We start from the raw sequence: 18,294 nt of genomic DNA on the forward strand, positions 1-18,294 counted from the left end.
TCCCAATAGCTCCCAAATCCCAGCCCTCCCTCCCCTGATCAGCCCATTTACCGGAAGAATTTCACTTTGGCACGGAGTCGTATAGCAGGCCTGGGTGGGAGCAGGGCAAGGTGTTGCTGGTTCCACCAAGGGGCTTAACATGGAAAATTCCCACTTTGTGAAATGCAAATTCCATCTGGGGCTGAAACACAGTGGGACGGGCTGTTTGCTTTGTTGCAGCCACCCCCTGCCTCGTAAAGGCTAATCTCAGAAAGCCCCAATGGATCTGAAGCTAAATCTAGATGATTTTCCATTAACTATTTCCTTTCTTTCCCATCACTCTTACCTTTCAGCAATTCAATGAAGCTATTCCTATTACGGAAGCCTTTATCCATCCCGTGCCCCTGGCCAAAGCAATGGGACACTGGTATGTGAACCACAGAGCATATGGTAACATTGCTATAACGGAGGCAGTGGAGTCGGTGATGGTGACCTTTCAGGTAGATGGCAGCTTTCCTCCAGGAGCAGGGATTGCCAAGTGATCTACCATCTACCAGAAGAAACTATGGGCTGCAGATCCACTCTTGAGCCCATCCCCACCTGTTCTAACTACTTTTCTTTCCTAGTCAGTGCCACATATTTTGGGGGCAGGGCAGGCTTTGGGCTCCCAGGCAGAAGAGTGGTTGTCACATCTTGTGTCTTCATATGGGTTTTTGTTAAACACCTTGGATTCTACAGATGGAAACAGAGTGAGTCCAGCAGCAAGGTGACGATAGCATATATCCAAATGCACTCTTCTATCACTCTAGTGCAGCTGCTTTCAAATTGAAATGTTGGGGCCAGCAATACCCAAGAACACTGCCCTCATCACCTCCCTCTAACTGCTGTTTCTTCTTCCCTCTCACATCACCTAAAACACCTGTGATCACTCATGGTTTGTCTTGCGCGCTAATGCCATTGAATCTACACCTTACTGTCCTGCATGGGTCGCTTCTCCAAATGATCAAGCAAGTTGCTATGAAAACACTCTTCCCAGCCTACTGCTCCAGCTCTGCCTCTCAATCCCCATCCTCAGCCTGGGTCTTTCCCTACATAGCCCCTACACCAGTAAAGCACTTAAGTTCACGACTGACCTTAAGGATCTGCTTAAATCCCACTGAAGCCATCTTGCCCTTCTCCAAGAATAATTCCATCACACTTGCACTGCCCAAGGCACTCTGCAGAAATGGTCCCGTCTAGAAGTAGAAACCATTTCCATAGGCTGAAAACATTCCAGTCCAAGAGATTTGGGAATCCTGCTTAAATTGGGAAAGTTTTGTCCAATTCTTCCAGCTTTCATGAATAGAGGGACATCCCTTCCTGGTGCCCGAGACAGTCAAGTTCTCCACTGAACACCAATACCCACTTCTTCTGTGAAGGTGTCAAATATTAACACACTTCAGGATCATTCAAATTCCACCTAGTATAAAAGACAAGGAATAAAAAGGATACAAGTGAAAGCATTCTGAGGGCCTGTCTGTACCACATCAGCAGTGGGTCCTAGGGAGGATGTAGGGGAATTTGTCCCAACCACACAAGTCTACTGACAGAGAAACCAAAGCCAGAATCTGCCTATGAGGCTGCTCCAGACTTGTCCCCAGTGCTCACTCTTGAGCCCTTGGTCTCCAGTCAACCCAAGAGCAGGCATTGGGCATGAATCCAAAGCAACTTCATGGGCAAACTTTCAGCTCTGGAGTACAGTGTCATACTGTGGTGGGCAGAGCACACTCAGTCCTATCTTCCCTAAGATCCATCACTGATGCAGCAAGTCTGCTAGTGCTTTCCCACCATGTCTTTGTCTGACCCCTAGATAGTTCTATATATGGTAGTTCTCAAAATAGTTACTGCAAGTTTCAGTTGTGCACTATGCAGTGCCCAGCACTCTGTTGGGGGGAAAGACAAACATGAGCACAAGACCTAAACATCACTGATGCTTCAGTGTAGCGCTTCACTGATGCTTTGGGCTGAGCCTCTATACATAGTTGACTATTACCCTAAGGAAAGGAATATGGTTAATGGTTATCAATTCATGGGACTCCCTTCCCCCACTTCCCAAAACAAAGTGTTTCATTCATTCCAAGGGTCTGAAGTAACTAAGACCTAACACAATTCTTTCCAGTGCCCCAGTACCCATGTTCTAAGGATGTGGACCCACACATCTGGAGCCCTTTCAAATGGGGAACATTTTAAAACATCAGCAGCTGACTGACATGTTCTGATTATTATAGGTGAACAACCCAAGAATTTAAACATAGCAAAACCCCCTCCAACTTCAATACTCCTTCATCCAGGTTTAAAGTTGGAATAGTTCTCGGGTTGTTCACCCACAATAGTTAGAACACACCACCTACTTCCCTTTCAGGCTGTCCCCCTCCGAATATACATGTGTTTAGTTTCTAAGAGATAGGCGCTCTACTTCTGTTCAAGCTTGGAGATCCCTGTACCTTGCTTCATCACAGAATTTTAAAACTCTCCTACTGCAGTCCGAAATCCAGCATGATGTCGATGCGTGTTCGGAGGGATTCACTTCTTTCCCACTATGCTCCATCAGCCTACAATGGTCACGTCCTTCAGTCATCTTTTAAAGTACTGTTTTTGCTACAGGCATCCAAACAATCAAGTTTCACAGAGTCATAAACTAAGGATGCCATTTGTTCAAATAAAGGGTAGAAATATGTGGGGGTTTTACATTCCAAATGTTGAATGTCTTTAGTTGTAATGATAACCATGACAGATAAGAGGTCTACCACTTATTGGATGAATAAGAGGGACATGGTGAAAAGCAACTGGTTGGAAACAAGTTAGGCCAAGGCAAACGTAAAAAATATCCCTTGATCTATCCAAAGAAGGGACAATCTGTTATTCAACAGGCAACCACTGTGTTCTAATGCAATGCTCTGAAACCCTTCGTTCAAAGCATGTCAGTTCAAAGACACTTTTTTTTTTTTTTTGGTAATGCTTGAGAACAACCAGAGATCTTCCCTGGGTTCTCCTCAGCTCTGAAAGTAGCAGTAGTAGTATCTAGATCAGGGGCCAGCAACATTTTTGGGTGCTGAAAACACCCACAACTTCAGCTTATAAGATGTTGGTGTGCCAGGGGTGGATGACGGGGGGAGCCATGAGGGGCCCAATCCTTGTTGTTGCCATGTAGCCCTGGCCCCTTCCCCACCATCCACCCAGAGGCACGTGTTCCAAGCAAAATGCCTTCGAGTGCCACACCCTGGCACCCATGCCAAGGGTTGCCTACCCCTGATCTAGATCTATATACCAAGCTAGTTTGTGAAAGCTGCAAATATTCTTTACAACATTATCCACTTTCTTTTAATCTTTCCCTCTTACGCATTGTTTCCTATATCACTGTCTTACTGATGGACCTTGAAATTATGTGGCATTATGACTTGCAGCCATATACAGGCATCAGCCTATTGGCAGCACACATGGTAGCAGTGTTGTTACTCCCTAACAGAGGGTGCAAAAGATACGGATTCCTACAAATAAAAAATATCCTCCTCCATCACCCCCTGTTCTTGATGGCAGTCTAGCTGACCTGAAAGACAAAACGGGTCAACCATATTAAGATTCAGGAAAACAGTCCCTACTGATGTGAAACACTATTTCAAGGTGGGTCTCATTTCTGGTCTTGTTTAAAGAAGTCATCTAAAGCTGTAAATAAAATTCATTTATCTTCAGAATTTAATCCTCCCACCCACTGAAAAGTCCCACAGGAGGGGAAGGGGATTAGGAATTTCCACAAGTTCAGATTTATGGAGTTTTGGCCCAGTGTTCCCTTCCAGAGGAGAGGTTTGTTGTGCACTAATCTTTTAAGCACTACCGAGACAGCAGGATCACAGGGTCTGCACCAAGAACCCCAAGGTACAGACAATAGTCCCCCTTCTTATGATATCCCACAATCCACGTGGCTGCACTGTCTGCGCATTTACCTTCTGCCTTGTGCTGAAAAAAGCAACCTACAAATGCCCTATGACAGCTGCTCCTTCAGTGAGGGAGGGCTCAGGAGCAGAGCTGCTCTTCCAGTCTGCCATACGCCAACTCCAGACAGGTAGGGGCTTCTCAGCTCACAGAGGGGAAGTATGCTGTTCTGGGGCTGTATGCTCCCTAATTTGTCCTTATCCAGGGACATAACAAAGAAATTGGTGCCCTGAGAATGGGGGAGAGGGGTGGGGGAGTGCAGCATGAGAGATGGGGAGCAAATCTGATCTCCCAACATGCAAGCTGCCTCTACAACATAGGCTGCTGCTACTAAAGCATGGGCTGTTGTGCAGATTCCCTGGGCCCAGCTATTCTGCAGCCCTCCCCACACCCCCACCAAAATTGGCACATTGGCCGGGTGCCCAATCAGCCACCCCTAGCTACTCTGTTACAAGATCATAGGAAAGTAGGGCTGGAAAGGACCTCACATGGTCATCAAGTCCAGCCCCCTGCTCAAAGCAGAATCATCCCTGACTAACCCATCCTAGGTGTATCTGTCTAACCTGCTCTTGGAGGTTTCTAAGCCTGGAGAATCCATGGCTCCTCTAGGTTCTCATCCAATTCTGGGTCCCAAGCCATGCAAAGCCCTCAGTGGGATGCATCTTAACTATAGGAAATACCAGCCTCCACAATTGTTCCTACTGAACAACCCCATTCTTGGCAATTTTTTCACTGAACCCAAGGCAAAACTTGCAGATGCCAGGGATAAAGTATACTTAATCTCCAGCGTTCACCTGTGCAATGCCTTCCCTCTGAAAGTCAGGGTATATGTCTTGCCTTTTTCTAAGCTTAGCATAACGCTGAGAGCTTTGCAAAGGCCTTCCTCAACGTAAGTAAACACACAAAGGGTCCTAGCATCTTCTCAATACCCTACAGAACACTTCCCCTGGTACAACCCTGCAAAACATGATCCTGCTGAGGGAGAAGAACTGATCCATCCTCAGACTGATAGGAGGGATCTGGTATGGCAACAGACACTTTAGAACTGGAGGTGGGAAGAGAAGGACACAGACTAGACTAGACTAGACTAGACTAGATTAGACAAGATGGACAGAGGTAGCTAGGGGGAGGGGCAGAGAGAAAGAGAGAGAGACTGCGGGGAAAAGGTTAGGGAAAACCAGGTCTTGTCAACAAGCTTTAAAAAAATACCTGTTATAAAAGGAGTGGCTCTTCTCAACATGCATCAACAGACTGAACATTTCTCAGCTCTTCTCGGCTGAGGCACTGTATATTCTTTTGCAAATTCTTTTTCATGCCCTACAACAGGGGTGGCCAACCTGTATGTAGTATGTGCTCCACCAGTGGTATGGACAGCCTGTGTGTGTGGCACATGGCAGATTATGGAGGGACCAGGGAACACAGCAACACAGGGCAGGGAGCACAAAGCTGAGAAACAGATCAGGCAGGGAGAAGAAAACAGAGCAATAAATCAGGCAGGGAACAGAGCACAGAGCAGAAAGTAGAGAAGCAGGGGAAGAGGATCTGAATGGCACTTGGATAGGGTGTAAATTGCTCCCCGCCCCATGTTTCTGTGTGGGGTGAGTAGTGCTGGATTCTTGATTTATTCCGCGACAGTGTTTCTGCTGCTCCCGCTTTTCCATCTTCTGTTGCTGTCATGAGGTTTCAGAGTATTGTGATCCCTCCAGCAGACTCTTCCTCCATTTGGGGGGGTCCTGTATGATACTTTCCCAAGAGTTGACATTGATGTTGCTTTTTTTTTTTTTTAAGTTGACCTTGAGGATGTCCCTGAAGTGCTTTCTCTGTCTTCCTCTTCAGCATAGACCTAGGATGAGATGAGAGAATAAAACTTCCTTCAGGAGTCTGGAGTCAGACATCCAGATGACATGGCCAATCCTGATGATTGCCTCAATGCTCATGGTGTTTGCTTGCAGGAGGACACTAACATTGGTTTATCTGTCTTCCCATTAGATGCAGAGGATATCCTGTAGGCAGCACTGATGGTACTTCTCCAACATCTTTGTAGGTCTCCCGTACATTGCCCATGTCACAGCTCTGTACAGCAAGGTGGAGATCATGATTGCTTGATAAACCATGAGTTTGGTTTTGGATCTGATGTTGCAATCTCCAAACACCCATTTCTTCAGGTGTCCAAAAGCTGCACTTGCACATTTGAGGCAATGTTGTATTTCTTCACTGATGTCAGCCTTCTGGGAGAACTGGCTTCCAAGGTATGGAAAATACTCATCGTTCTCCAGAAGCTCACCATGGATCTGGATTACTGGAGATGGGGACTGTTCATTAGGAAATTCTTGGTGGAGGACCTTCATCTTCTGAATGTTAAGCATCAGTCCCGTTTTCCTGTATGCCTCAGTAAAGACGTTGACAATTGCCTGAAGGTCTGCTTCTGAGTAAACGCACACTACAGCACCATCAGCATACTAGAGCTCAATGATTGAGGTTGGGGTGGTCTTGGTTTTGGCATAGAGTCAGATGAGATTAAAAAGCTTACCATCCATTCAGTAGTTTAGCTCTACTCTAGCTGGAAGCTTGTGGGTGATCAAATGTAGTATCATGGCAAGTAATATTGTGAAGAGTGTTGGAGCAATGATGCAGCCTTGCTTAATTCTTGTCTTAACCTCAAAGGGATCTGTGATGGATCTTGTCATGACCCAAAGGTCTGATTTTTTTGTGTGTGCTTCGGCACTCGAATTATCCCCGTGGGTTTACCGCTTCATTGCACGGAGGAGTTCTGCTGCGCAGAGAACCCGCGTGCAGGGGAGTGTTCCCGCCACTTTGCAGCGATCTTTGCAGGGTGCATTTCCTTTGCAACGCAGAAATGCACGGTGCAGAGTTCCCGCTTGTCGTATGCAAATTTGTGCCCCGCAGTTGGCTAGTTCTAAATTATTCACACGTGGCGGCTAGCAATTGGCCTGCTAGCCGTATAAGAGGCTTGAGCAGTTTCCGCCCAAGCCGAAGAGGACTCCGCATCCATCTCGTGGGGACTCTGGGCATGCGCAGCAGGGTAATAGAAACCCTGTGTGTTGCTCAGAGGAGTTTGGCGGCCTGATCCACCGCCCACCTCTTCCCGTCTTCGAACGGAGCCTACTATAAGACGTAACGACGAGTTTTATGCGCCCTTGTCCTGGACATCCGGAGTTTGTCCGCGTGGAGCCTAGCAAGCTCCACGTGATTGTTCGTGTTCTGTCTGCATGGAGCCTTGCAACCTCCACGTGTGTTCGTGTTTTCTGTTGTAACCGCAACTCAAGCAAGTTCTCAGCCTACACCACGACCATCTCGGTGTAAGTAAAATAATCTTAAAATCAACCATTACGTGTCTGTGCCTAATTCTAGCTCGGCGGCCGCCCTCTCCGATCCGGCCTGCCCGGGCTGCCAGCCACAGCCCTCATGCAGAGCGACGAAAGCGACCCAGGGTCTGACCCGGCGCGCACAGATCTATTACTGGGAACCACTGCTCACATACTGTCATGGAGCAGACCATTTGTCAATGGTGACAAATTTCAGTGGGCATCTGTACTTCAGAAGGATCCTCCACAACACTTCTCAGCTGACAGTCCAAAGCTTCTGTGAGGTCAAAGAAGGCCATGTAGAGAGGCTTATATTGTTCCCAGCATTTTTCCTGCAGCTGATGAGCTGTAAAGATCATGTCAGTTGTGCCTCTTCATGCCCTAAACCCACACTGAGATTCCAGGAGGAGCTCTTCAGCAAGTGGAAGTAGATGGCTCAGGAAGTTTCTTGCTATGATCTTCGTGGTGAACAGTGAGGTGATCCCTCTGTAGTTTCCACAGTCAGACGTGTCTCTTTTCTTGAAGATTGTCACAACCCTGGTGTCCCTGAGGTCATCTGGGATTTCCTCCTCATTCCAGATTCTTAAGATGAGGGCATGAAGCTGTGATGTTAGTTTCTCTCCCCACTGCTTGAAGATTTCCACAGAGATTCCATCAGCTCCAGATGTCTTGTTGTTTGTCATCTGCTTGATGCCTTTCCTCACCTCATCTGAGATCATCTCTGACTGGGTGCTGCAGGATGGAATTGAGAACACTCTCATCAACAGCAGAATCTCAACTGAGACGGTCTTCAAAGTGTTCTTTCCAATGGGCATTGGTGGTTCCTCTTTCCTTGATCAGGTCTCCTCCATCCTTAGGTCTCAAGGGAGTTGGTCTCTGAGTGCTCAGACCATAGATGGCTTTGGTGGCACTGAAAAAAAACATGCATCATGAAGGTCAGTGAGATATTGAATCTCCTTAGCCTTACTGTTTGTTCTTCATATTGTGGATCCTCCTTTGGACCTCTGCGTGGCTTGTTGGAGATTCAATTTCTTTTGCTTGGAGTTCGTGTCATTTTGCCAAGCACAAAAGGCCCTGTGCTTGCAATCGATCAACTCTTTGATCTTTGAGTAATTTTCATCAAATCAGTCTTGATGTTTCCTGGTTGAGAATCCAAGTGTCTCTTCACAGGAGCTGATGACAGTGGCCTTGAGGGCACCTCACATACCGCTGACATTCTCCCATTGTTGTTGATTGGAATTCACTAATTTTTCATTGAGGCACTGGTGGAAGAGGTCTCACTTGCTTGGGTCCTTGAGTCCTTCAATGCTGATCTTTCCATCAGCATTGCTCTGGCTGCAGCCAGCATTTGGGAGCCAGTTTGAGTGACATAAACAGGCAGATCAGTCAGTGATCAGCAGGAAGCTTGGTTTTCCCTGATAAAAAATTGCAAATTGTCTGATAAAACGCCCAGAATTTGTAATTAAAATGAAAGGCCCTTCATTCCCCTCACAGCCCCCAAGGCCCTGCTCAATCTCCCCACACACACACTTACCTGCGGGAGCTGCTCTCCAGGCTGCCTGGCAGCTGTGTGCATGTACATGCACATGGCGCGCCCTGCCTAACCACCCTCCTCCTGTTCCCTAGACCTGTGCAAAGCGGAAAGTATTTGCTTCGGATTCGGCAATTCGAAGGGGCAGCGATTCGATTCAGCGATTCGAATCACTGTCCCAATTCAATTCAGCCAAATCTGAATCCAAAGATATTTGGTGCCAAATCTTATTCGGCCATAGACTATACAGACAGGCAGTGCCGGCTTGAGTTGGCAGCCCCAATAGAAGTTGCGGCTCGTCTGGCTGCTCCCCCGGCTGCCCCGCCACTGGGATGAGGCAGGCAGTGCTGGCAGCCCCGGGAGAAGTCACAGGGGCTGGGGGGAATGATTGGGAGCTGGGGGATCAAATCGGGAGCTGGGGGGGAAGCCCCTGTTCATTCCCCCAGCCCCCCGATCATTCCCTGCAGCTCCCAGTTCAATTCACCAGCTCCCAACCATTCCCCCCAGCCCCTGAAGCTTCTCCCAGGGCTGCCAGCACAGGTGGGAGGGCAGCCAGAGGAGCAGCCAGACAAGCCAAGGCTTCTCCCGGCACTGCTGGTTCAAGCCAGGGCTCATCTGGCTGCTCCCCCAGGTGCTCTTGCTGGCACTGCCTAGTGCCTGCCTGTACAGTCTATGTCCGAATCTCTAAATCTCTCTGAATTGATTCAGAGGCTTCCGATTCAATTTGGAAAGATTAATGGGTCTCCCAATTCGATTCAGATTTGGAGATTCAGCTGCTGAATCGGGCCGAATCTCCTCTGAATCGCATCGGCTACCAAAGCTTTGCACAGCCCCACTGCTCTCCAACAGCCCCTTGCAGGCTGGAACTCTGCCAGCCTGCAGAGACTTCTTTGCAAAAGTGCAAAATCCACGTTTCTCTGGTAAGTGAGAAATCCATGTTTGCCTCTGGGAAAGGGTAAAATCCATGGTTTTCTCTGTTTTTCTGTGGGAAACAGAAAACCCGGATCCCTGGTGATCAGTCCAAAAGTCATCAGGTCCTAGCATAGCTCACAGACATCTCTGCAATCCCAGGCACGAATTATGACAGTGACAGCAGCGATCTTTCTGGCAGTGGCAGCGCCGGGTGCAGGCTGTGCCCAGTGCTGCTCTATCATCTGGCAGGCAGATTGGGGGCCTAGAGCCCCAGGAGGGCTTTGGCACAGCCCCTGCAGCCCTCCCTGTGGTGCAGGCAAGCCCCCAATCTGCCTGCTGGATGAGAGGAGCCAGGTGCTGCTGGCTGGGACTGGCACTGGGAAGATCACTGTTGCCGCCGGTCCCAGTCAGCAGCATCAAGGGCCTGCTGACACCCCTGGGAAGGCTGCAGGGGCTGTGTCGGAGTCCTCCCAGGGGTGCACGCCCCTGATCTGCTTGTGGGATGACAGGAAGCAGGTGCTGCCAGCTGGGGCTGGTGCTGAAGCCAGTAAGCCTGGCTTCAAAACTCAAAACATTTCAAAACATTTCGAGTTCCCTTGTTTCATTTCAAAGCTGTTTCAAAGGCTTTTGTTTCATTTCAATGTCACCGTTTCAAGCTTGAAACACATCAAAACAGCTTCAAAATGAAATGCCGGGTGAAATTTTGCACAGCCTTAGTAAATAGGGGTGGTATTAACATTAGCTACATCAGTTTGCCTCAGCTGGGAACCTATCGTGCCACTTACATTGTATTTTGGCCTGGTTCTGTAAACCAGCATTAAATGAAATGACTCATGAGATATCACTTCCATAGTAGTCATTTAGAGGGAAATACTGATAGTGCTTGAACTCATTAAAGCGATACTGAATAAGACTAACTGCACCAGTTTCCCAACCATCAGGCTGAATGCTCAGAGCTGACTCTGCCAATGCTATCATGAGTGTCCAGCTGTCCCAGAACATTTTAGAGAGAAAAAGAAAAAAAATTAACCCAAGTAGGGAAAGCTTGCGATACCAACCCCCCAGTTGATGTGAATCAGCATATTTTTGCTGATATCAGTAGTCATTTACCCCAGCTGGGGATCCAGACTCCTGTTTCTCTCAGAATTACCAGGTGTGAATTAACACATTTTAGTGACATCTACATGTGCACTTTACTGCAGAGCTGACTAATTAGCTCCTCAGTAAAGCATCACCATCTACACATGTGGCACTATTTGGCCCAAGTAAACTAACTCCACCATGGACTACTGCCTGACAAGTACTATCATACTGTGGAGTTATTTAGTGCACCACAACACATGTGTAGATGGTGACCAGGGATGGTTGGGGCACAAGGGTACTACAGTGCAGGGCTGCCTGCTGGCTAACCCCTCACTGTAGCACCCTTGTGCGCCAGCTGAGCTGGAGCAGAAGAGCTCTGGGCTGGAAGGCTGACTCCCTGGACCCCTTAACAGCCAAAGCTGTATCACCTCAGGTCAATGTGCTGTGGTCCCAGGTGCACATATAAATGCTGTGCCCAGGAGAAATAAACTCAGGTGCACTAATTTAAAGTGTAGGTGCACCCTGAGACACACAGGTGCTGCTCTGTACTGAGGGTTTTACATAGCAAGTATTCAGTTACAAAACACTAAGGGCTTTGTTACACCTTATATTGTAAGCCACACAAATGTTAACCAGCTTAGTCTTGTTCGGCTTAGCACAGCAGTCACATCTTAAGGCATGAAAAAGCATCTCAGAATGTCCTTGGCCTGCAGAGCTGTGCCTTGCCACTAGGCTTGGTGAGCAGGAGCAGGACTAGAAGCCTATGTAAAATGTTTCTTAGTGCAAAGTCAGTGTTATCAGCCACAACCTCTTCACATTTTGTTAAGGTTACCATACATCTAGGTTTTCCTGAATATGTCCTCTTTTTGAGCCCTCTGATCTCTGTCCAGGGAGGTTTTTTACATCTGACCAAATGTCTGGGATTTTGCTTTGCTCCATGGTAGGAGCAGGGGGAGGGGGATCAGAGGCACCTGCAGCGTCACACGCAGACCCATGTGGTGCTCCCTGCTGCCTCCGATCACCCTCCTCCTGCTCCCAGCAGCAGAGCAAAGCAAAATTCTGTACATTTGGTCAGGAGCTGGGGCTGCAACAAGGCAGGGGAGGAGGGGGAAATTGCCTGCCCTTCCAGTGGAGAAGGGAACTCTGTAACCAGCTGGCAGCAGAAGAGCTGGTGCGGGGGGGGGGGGGGGGGGGGGGGGGGGGTCTGTTGCCAGGCTGCCTGGCAGGACGCTGCAGCCCTATCCCAGGGTGTGGGGTGCCACAAATCTACTCTCCTCTTCCCTCCAGCCGGCACTGAGGCTGGAGTGGGAGGCATGGGGGGTGGGGGGCAGTGGGTTGAGAGTGCAGGGCACTGGCAGTGCCAGGGGGCTGCAGATCAGGAGTAGGGGCACTATCATGGCCTGGGGGAAGGGTACTACAGTTTGGTAGTGAGAAGCACTTACAGGGCTGATGTCAGTAGGTTGGGAGTGAAGGGGAGCAGCAGGGCTGGGGTGGAGGGGGCTGTGGCTTAGCAGTGAGGGGCAAGAGAATAGGCAGGGACAGGGCATCGGCATGTCAGTGCCCCCCCCGGCCTCAACCATATCCCCTCCCTCACCCTCACCGTATGACATGTGTCCTATATTTTGGACCAGGAAATACAGTAACCCTATGTTTCATATGTTTCTTTTTAATCTGTTGTGGAAGGGGAGGAAGCAGAATTGAACATACTGGTGTGTATGAATTCTTCCCTTAATCGCAATCTAAGCAGCCGATACCAGGCAGGGCCAGCTCACTGCTCCAGCCAGACACAGCAAGGGCCACAGCCCCAGAGTGCCTGGCAGCTGCGGTGCTTCCTGCCATCACCTGGACTGGCTCACTGCTTGAGCTCCAAAGGGCCCAATCATTTTTTTTTTCTGAAGCACCCCCACGCGCTTCCCCACAAGCTGCCCTCACTTGGGCTGCTGGCCAGCTGGTGCAGCCTGAGCTTCAAGGAGCCCGATCCCTTTTTTCTTTAGAGTTCACCCTCCCCAGTGCAGCCATCAATGGGAACAGTGAGCTGGTCTGGGTGATGGTAGGAGGCACTGCGGCCACTGGATGCTCCAGGGCTGTGGCATTCACTCTATCCAATGTCCCCAGGGGGCAAGGCACGGTGCCTAGCCACACTGCACCCCAGCATCCCCAATTGCTCCGACTCAGGAGGGGCCACTATATCCTGGGATGCTGTAGGAATCCAATTTGGGCAGAATAGCTGTAAGGACTGGCCACACCTTAATGGAACAGGAGCAATATTTGGTAGATTAGCGATAACTTTATGCCAAACAATGAGTGCTTTAAACTACTTAAAAGTGTTGATGTGCAGTCAATCCAGGGGTTAACATCTCCAGAACACACCTAAATTTACCATAAAATGAGGCTCAAAGAGGTTAACAAAGACAGCAATTCCCTTTCCTCATAAGATATCAGGCTCAGTTAGCTAAGTGGCTTAATGTCATAACTGTACGTTATATCACACACCTGTGGACCGCATTACAACAGGCTGGAGTCTGCCCAAGAAGGTCAATCATCCTCCATTGTATTAGAATCTCTGCCATGACTCTTTTTCTCTGGTAACCTTTGAAGAACAAAACTGGAACAGGTACATTCCTAGAGACAATGTGTCTAGAAGGAGAGAAGGGCAAGGAGATGCCCTCTTGTAAGGGACGTTGTGGAAAAGGGAGAATCAGTGACTTCAGAATGAAGGAGAAACACATGAAGGCTTTTTCAGGTCTGGCCTTTGTTTGGAATCAAGAATGACTGGTGCCTCCCGTGGCTGGGGGGGGCACCATGGCAGCAAGCAGCGACCGCCCGCAGAAGCCAGCGGTGGCCAATCTCAGGGGCGCACATTCCCCCCCCCGGTACCTGTCCTACACATTGCCTATGTTTGGAATAGTGCCCAAATTATAAACCACATACAGGCAGTCCTCTACTTACAACATTTCGAGTTACAACATTTCGCACTTACAACGTTTATAAATTGACACCCTGTTTCAACTTTATGACATCAGTTTTGACTTTACAGTGTTTGGTCTGATGCAACGCCATGCCAGCAAACCAGTTCGCTTGCATTGCTCATCTCCCTGGAGAACATCTGTCCAAACTTCCTTGGACACTTTCTTTAAGAAAGCAGAAGAGGCTCCAGAAAAACCTGCAGCCAAAACTCCTGAGAAGACCCCAGCCAAGAACCCTTCAAAAACTTCAACCAAGAGCCCTTTAAAAAGTCCAGCAAAGTCACCTCGAAGAAATCCTTCCAAATCAATGTGATTGCTATTTACAATATAAATACATTAATGTAGCTATCAGGGGTGTACTTGGTAGCCGTGTTGGTCTTGCCATTTTCTTGCCATTTTCCAGTTGGTCTAAAAAAGGTATCATTTTGGAACCAAGAGTTCTAATTTTTTGTTTGTCTTTAATGTGGCTATATTACTCATCTATAATTGATCAGGTACAAAATTCTGGGGTATTTTTGGTGAAAATAGGGTATCAGGCCTTGGTTCAGGAACCAATCCCCCATTTGTAACATTGTTTCTTATGAGAAAATTGGTTCCGAGTTACAACATTTAGACTTAAGATGCAGTTTTCAGGAACCAATTGTTTTGTAAGTCCAAGGACTGCCTGTACAGCAAACAAAGGAGTCTGCATCTGTTCAAATGGTGTGAAATAAACATCAATGGGTAAAATGTTCCCCTTCCTCTGCAACTGGAGGAAATGAAGTGGAACTGCTTAGATTTCTCTGCACTGGTTGGTTTCTTTGTGCCACATCAGCTTCAGTTCCACCACAGCTGGTCATAGGGCTGGCAGTGATGTCAAGGTTCATCTGTTCGAACCCGCATCTGGGTGGATTGTGGGGCATCTGCAGGACTGGAGATGCACCATGACATGGTATGCACCTCTTTTATGCTCTGTGGAATGGACGCATCAGACCTGAAGGAAGCACCCACTCCAGGACTAAGCATCTTCCCATCCCTCCTACTCCAAATGCTTCAGAAAAGGGGGTGGGAAAAAGCTATAGCTACACGTCTAAGAATATGCTTTAAGCCTGTTTGGACATTAGAGACCATACTCTTGATTCATGCTGGATGGTTTTTGGAATGCAATATCATAAACCAAGAATTTACCCACATGATTAGAAGAAATGCTCAGTGTCGTGTTATTAAAGTGTTGCAATATTCTGTTTGCTCCTTGATGGGATGAAATGAACTGGTTGGAGAAGGGATGGGAGCTGATGTTCGCTGAATCAATATTTGCTGCTAAATATTGCCCAATTTATAAACCACATACTGCAAACAAAGGAGCCTGTGTCTGTTTCAATCTGTTTCTCCCTGTTCTCAGCACTAACCCACATTACAGCCTCCTTGCCTGAAGCTGTTTAACCTGTTTGATCTGTCACATTGCTTACAGCTTTTATTTCTGCTGGGTTACTATTATCAACTCATCACTTTGTTACCAGTAATCCAAACTCATCCATGCATACTTTTGTAGCTGTGCTACAGTCTGCGGAAAAATACCTTACTTGAAAAGGTTTATTGCACCTTTAAATAAATTTAGTAGTTAAACACCCAGAAGGAGGCATATCTTTCTGATTAAGAAGAGATTCTTCTGCTTCTTGAATGTCTTTGGAAGTCTTTTCCAAAGAGGCACCACTAAATTTCCAGTCCTATTGATAAAGTCCTTTCTGTACGGTCAGTCAGAGGTTAATGTGAAATTCCTTCAGCCTTCTGTATTTTTAATTAGTGAAATTCCTCTTAACAATGAATTCCAGTTTGCTTCATTCACCCACAGTTAGCAAGATTACTAGGCAAACCCATGCAACACTGAATAGTACAGGATTGTTATACTGGCATCAAGCTATATGTGCATTTTTGGAAGGGAACATGGAAAAAAAGTACAGACCATAAATACTGAGAAAATGCCTGCAAATATGTCTAAATCTGACAGCATTCATGCCTTTTTCCACTGGGTTTCTCAAGCACCTGTTTTTGTTTGCACAAAAGTTCGGGAAGGTATTTATGAGTGTACCAGCAGAGACAGATTATTACATAAGGACAAGGGTATTTCCATACAAGTATATTCACAGGAAGTGCTCAGCTGTCCTCCACTTAGGGATGGGTGGTCACTCTAATTGGGTGGGACAGTCCCAAAATGGGAACCTCAAGTCCCAGTCCCAGGCTGCACGACTATGGGACAGCACAGGGCCTGGATTTGCAGCATTGTGAAGGGATCCATGGGAAACAGCAGGTTTTCCCTCGCAGGTGGGCAGTGTTCCAGCCTCAAGAGGCTGCTTGGGGCTGCCAGGAGCAGGACGCAGAGGGCACCATGTGCATGTGTGTGCCTACACATGCATGTGGCTGGTAATATGGCCAGGCAGCATGGAGAGCAGCTCCCTGCAAGTAAGTCTGTGGGGGAGGGGGCATCAGGGAGAGGGGAGGGCAAATGGAGGCCTCCACGGTGAAAGAGGAAGTGGGGCAGGGGTGCTGCCCAGACAGGGCAATGCAAGGGCCGGGGTGTGGAATGGGATGGAGCCATGGGCAGCTCTTCCAGGGTGTGTGGGGCATGAGGGGGCAGCTTCCTGCTGCTGCATGAACCCCCCAGGGGTGTATGGGGGGCACATGCCCCCCCAGATTTGTGCACAGGGTGGGGTGAATATGGGCTGCCCACTGCAGGCTCAGGGCTCCCTGCCCTGCTGCCTTCCCCCCAGGAGCCCCATGCCACCATGGTGACATGCCCCCTGCCCACCTGGCAACAACGGGGGTGGCAGCAGCAGGAGTGTGGAGTTGTGCCCCCCACTGCTACTGGATGGGCAGGGGGCACGCAGCCAGCATGGATCTCTCAGGGGAAAGGCAGCAGGGCAGGGAGCCCCAAGCCTGGAGCAGGTAGGCTGCATCCACCCCCACTCCGCTCGGCTCTGATCCAGCCATAGGGTGCAGGGCAGAGGCGGGGACGGGCACGTCTCCCATCTTTACATTTTACAAAGGTGGCCACCTTACCTCCATGTGTTTGAAGCTAGAGTGCTAGGGGGCAGAAGAAGAACAAGAGAATGAAGAAACCTGCAGTTTTCAAACACACACAGTCACAAGGGGCAGCAACAATGAAAAGCAAGTTGCCTGTAGATACCCCATGTCAATTCCACTCCCAGGACAAGGAGGTGGTATCTGTACTGAGGCTGGATACCAAGGGAAAAAGAGCATGGCCCTGGTACAAGCACTCTACAGAACTACTTCTATCCTACCTAAAAACACACACGTTGGTCACAATGCTGAAGAGTTCCTGATAAGGAGTACCAGCCTTGCCACAATAACTGGAGCAAAATGGGGGCCAATGACCAACAGCAGCTGTAAGGTTAGTTAAGGGGACACACCAGTAACCAAAACACTGGGAGGGAGTTGGGCCACTACAGCTCCCCTGGGATGCCACCATCTTCTATGCTTCCTTGTCTCCTGCTGCCTCTCCCACCTCAACAATTTCCCTCAGCTGCTGCTCAGGTTTATGAATGTTATATCATCTGATCAGGAAATGGAAACTAAAACATAGGACTCAAGTGAACAATTGCACACAGAGAATACAAACACTAAGAGTCTAGGGTCTATTTGTTTGACTAAAAACTACTAGGTGAGAATGTAAGTCATAGAACCTGTGGTGTTAACTACCCTTTGTGACAGCACAAAAAAAAAAAGGCAGATTAAAAGAAACAGGAGGAGGGGAAAAAAGAAAAAGAACAAAAGAAACAATAATAAGGTTTTGATGTCATTTTGAGAACACAATGCTGCAGGCAAAACTATACGGCAGACTGCAATTTAGCAAAAGACTTCAGGGAGCCACCATCCAACCAGATTTATAAAAATATAGGACTGGAAGGGACCTTCTTGATCAAAGACCAGTCACCTCTTATCAGTTATCTATCAGATAACCAGTTCCATTGACTGTTCGGCTCCATCTTCAAAGTACTTGGATTTCTTCTGGTGGCAGTACTTTGTTTCCTCTGCTCCTACTGGAAGGCTTTTCCAGAACTCATCACTCTAAAGCTTAGAAAACTTCTAATTTCCATCTTAAATATATTCACAGACAGTTGATACCTATATGGTTTAGTGCCACAAGGAACTGGTGTGAATGAGAATTAATGTGGGGGAGGGAGACTATTGGATATAGTGCATTTTAGGAAAAAACATTTAATATTTGACTTGACAAATTGTTAATGCTGCTCAGTTGCTAAAATAAAGAAGCATTGTGAGGAATCATCTTATTTTATTTGGAGCAAAGATTATTGATCAAACCAATTGTGAGGAAAGAGTGAATACAAAGAACTGTCTGGTGCTTAGGATCTAGTCGCACATTAAAATAAGTCTGACCACAGTACACCTATATATAAAAATAAACCCAATTTACTTTGACATAGTTAATCATTGGAAATTAAGGTGCAAAGTTCACCACTACACAGCCTGTGTAGCTTAGCAAAGACGATGGGAAAGTCTCACCCGAGCA

Source organism: Alligator mississippiensis, chromosome 7 (assembly GCF_030867095.1).
Source record: "Alligator mississippiensis isolate rAllMis1 chromosome 7, rAllMis1, whole genome shotgun sequence".
Classification (NCBI taxonomy): domain Eukaryota; kingdom Metazoa; phylum Chordata; order Crocodylia; family Alligatoridae; genus Alligator; species Alligator mississippiensis.